A 3598-nucleotide genomic window follows, 5' to 3' on the forward strand; every position below is an offset into this window, starting at 1 on the left:
TAGTGTTTCCGATAGTTAATTTTTCCGATTAACTTTTTTAAAATCTTACTAAAAATGTTACTTAATATTTTAACTGATTATTCACGCCATCTCTTCCACTTATTAAATTTATTACGTCAAGTCCTTGCCCTAATTCACGCAGCTACTAAAATTGTACATAAACATAATCTTTATCCGCACGTGTAAAAATTTCAACGCGCAGTGAGACGATTATCTTTTTGATCTCTTCATTATCGTATTCCCGAACGCGCCGCGAAATGTATCTGTCATTAATCTTGCAAATGACTTGCTGACACGAACTGACGGTACACGCTGTTTCTTTGTAGAAATTCAGGCGACGGAATTCAAAGCGCGAATTAGCATGTCGTATTCATCACCTCGCCTGTCCGCTCGTCGGCGAATAGGCCGTGGTTTAGTTCTATGTTCGAATCGATAAGAATCGCGACGTGTCGCCTGCCCCGTATTTATAATCGCGTCTCCGCTCGAGAAATCAACTGAAGCCAATTTTGAGATATGGCGCAGTTTAATAAACAGATCTTGAGAGTTTGACGTTTGTCACGTAATATTTTCACGATTTAATTAAGGAATTGATAGAGTTAAAACAACCTGTGCAAGTTGTTCCTTGCTGTTCAATAATCGATTTTTTAGAAAAATTCAACCGTGCATGTTGATAATTTTTTATCCTTGTAACATTTTTTCCGGAGATTTGAACATTACTCACGTGAAAAAGTCTGACTTAAAATATAATTTAAAGTTTTAAAGCACTAAAATTATCTTTCGAGCGAGACAAAAATAAAGTTTAGCTTTAAATAATAGATTTAATAATTTTTTAAATTGAATAATTAATCATTTACTATATATTGAAAATTTTTTAATTAAATAATTTGCGCGCAATCATTAAACTTCGCTGTCAACAATATACATTTGTACATATAAATTTCAATTAATTAAAGTAAATTTTGTCGTCAATTGAGATTTAGTAGTAACAGTATTTCAATTACGAAACTTTGTATTAATCAACTCGATCGATATCTTATACGACGCCGATCAATTTACAAAACGAAGCGCAAAATATAAAATAACAGCTCACTTGTCAAAATGCGAAGAACAGAATATTCGGCGTGATTTTGCTTCATAAAACGTGGGACAATAGCAATTCTGCTCGTGGCCTTGGTACGTTTTTCGTGTCGGTCTTTGCGGAAGGTCAGCGCTGTCGCATTCGCTCTTCGACACTCGAGCGAGCACGCAGTGGAACGAGAGCCGTGCCCGTCTTTGCGTTTATTACTACTCTTGTCGCGATCGCGACAAGCAAAAAGTGTCATCAAAGGATATTATATACCACACATCTATTACGATAAGAGCTTCTTAGCGTGCACGATAAAAAATTTAAAAATACATCGACGCCGCGACGACTCTATGTAATTATATCGAAATAGATATTTCGAGCAATTTTTTCTTAACTAATGTAGGAAATTAATAAACGACGCAACTGGCAAATTCTCATTAAAGAAATTTATTGCGAAAAATACGAGACGTCCCGCCCCTCGAGTGTAGGGAGGTCCAGGTTCAAATCCTGGCCGAGGAAATACGTTTCGCAATAAATTTCTTTAATTAAAGTTTGCCAGTTGCGTCGATTATTAATTTCCTACATTAGTTAATTACCCACTGGCGACAGTAAGTCTTTATTCTTGATTTTTTTAATTTAGAGATCCCGAAAGGGAGGAAAAGAAAATTGTTGAATGCCGTGCTTTCGCTAATCGCGCCAATTTACTCTTGCAGAGAGAAGACGATTTGCATAAAGCGGTGAAACTGACTTCGAGGGAGCGGAGATTCATAAAGTTTGCATCAGCGGCGTACGATGGTCAACTGTACATGACTCCGCAGGACTTTCTCGACAGTGTCGTCGACGACGAACCACGACGTACGTACAACCGTTGATTTACCGTAATAAACGTCCGTTCTAATCTTCGCAACGAGAGTTATTCAGGCAGCCGATTAAAATAGTTAATTGGAGTCGTGTTCCAACTAGAGCTCCCTAGTACACGCGTATATACTAGACTACACGTGTAATCCGTGTATTTAACTTGTCCATGTTTTAACCCGTGTACACGAATATAAAGAATCTTCATATACGTGAATCCTCCGTGAACACGTGAATGTGACACGTGTTCACGAATATCATACACGAATATTCGAACACATGTGTCACGTACACAGGCACATGTGAATCTTAAAACACGTGTCCAATCGAAAGTTCTAGTTCCAACTTATTAAAAATGTATGGCATTCGTGACAACAAATATATCTTTCATTCAGATATTGTTTCGGGAATTTTCGGAAAGAGAAAATTTCAAATTCTTATTTTTCTACTGATAAAAATTGTCCAGTCTTGTCGCAGTCGCTCGTCCCGTTTATTCGAAATATAAAGCAAACTCGATTGGATGTCACCACGTACGCGTCTGTCGCCTCTTTGATATATGCGTGTTTTCTGGAGCACAGCGATCATATTAGAAACGCGTTGCGATCGCCATACGTTTCGATAAACCTCTCTCGATGTGACATACGCAATTGTCATGATATTTTCAGCGAGACTAAAGAGGCGTGTGCTGACCGATCAGGAGCTCGAAGTGATGAGAAATTCGACCGCCTTGCTACGCCACGGAAACACACACATGTTCCGAAATTTGCGAGACAAAGGTAATCAAGATATACAAAGATATAAAATAAAATACTTAGGTAAAAAAGAGAAAAGTTAATATACATTTGCGAATATTGTTTCTTAGTTTAAATGATAACAGAAGTAATCAGCTACAAGCGATTGTAACATTTGATAAAAACATGTATAGAAAACCGTAGACAATCTCGCCGAGTAAGAATGACATTTTATACTCGCGCGTACACGGGGGGAGAATTTTCTCTTACAATTTACCCCGAAAATCGTGTAATCGTGCGGCATTTCGAAGACCTGTACAGGGTCCGCCACCAAAATCCGGACAAAATGGGCAATTTGTTGAAACAAAATTAAATGCACAACAATTTTAATTTGTCTGGATTTTGGTGGCGGATTCGATCTGTACGAGAGTTTTTCGAAATGTCAGAAAACCCTCATCCAAAGTTGTTCAAAATGCCAAGTTGTCCCACGACTACATGATTTTCAGGGTATAAATTTTCAAAGAAAATGCCGCGCAGCGTTTTCAACGTCAAGAAATCAAAGCTCGCGATTCGAGTGCTAGAAAATGAAAGGACGAGTCTCGATTTGAGCGCGAGTGGTTCAACGCTTTCTATCGAAATAAACGAAATCCGACGAGGGGAAAACGCCGATAAGCGGGGCTATCGATCGCGATCGACGTATTACGGTAGCAACCTGTACTTACGGAGACTCGGTTCGAGTTTTCCGCCACCCACGTGCCGAGCCATGCTCGTCGCGACAGGCAGGGCTGTATCATTAGTTTAATGGCGCGCGGCTGGGTTTCCTCCTCGCTCCTTGCGCGTGCACCGCACGTTCGTCGCGCTAATGGAAATGCAAATAATCGGCAGGCGCGAGGGGAGAGGAGGGCGGCCAGTTTCACACCTCTCCTCGATAATAACGAGTCCCTCC

General features: G+C 39.7%; 1 long non-coding RNA gene across 1 annotated transcript; it reads left to right on the top strand.

Moving 5' to 3' along the window:
• The first annotated feature begins 1196 nt into the window (after positions 1-1196).
• On the top strand, positions 1197-2719 carry LOC105568139. Its single transcript, XR_001009419.1, has 3 exons — positions 1197-1418; positions 1780-1921; positions 2587-2719. It is a non-coding gene; the product is annotated as an uncharacterized LOC105568139 (long non-coding RNA).
• The last annotated feature ends 879 nt before the right edge of the window (positions 2720-3598 follow it).

This window comes from Vollenhovia emeryi, unplaced genomic scaffold (genome assembly GCF_000949405.1).
Source record: "Vollenhovia emeryi isolate VEMERY1.0 unplaced genomic scaffold, V.emery_V1.0 DF942642.1, whole genome shotgun sequence".
Lineage (NCBI taxonomy): Eukaryota > Metazoa > Arthropoda > Insecta > Hymenoptera > Formicidae > Vollenhovia > Vollenhovia emeryi.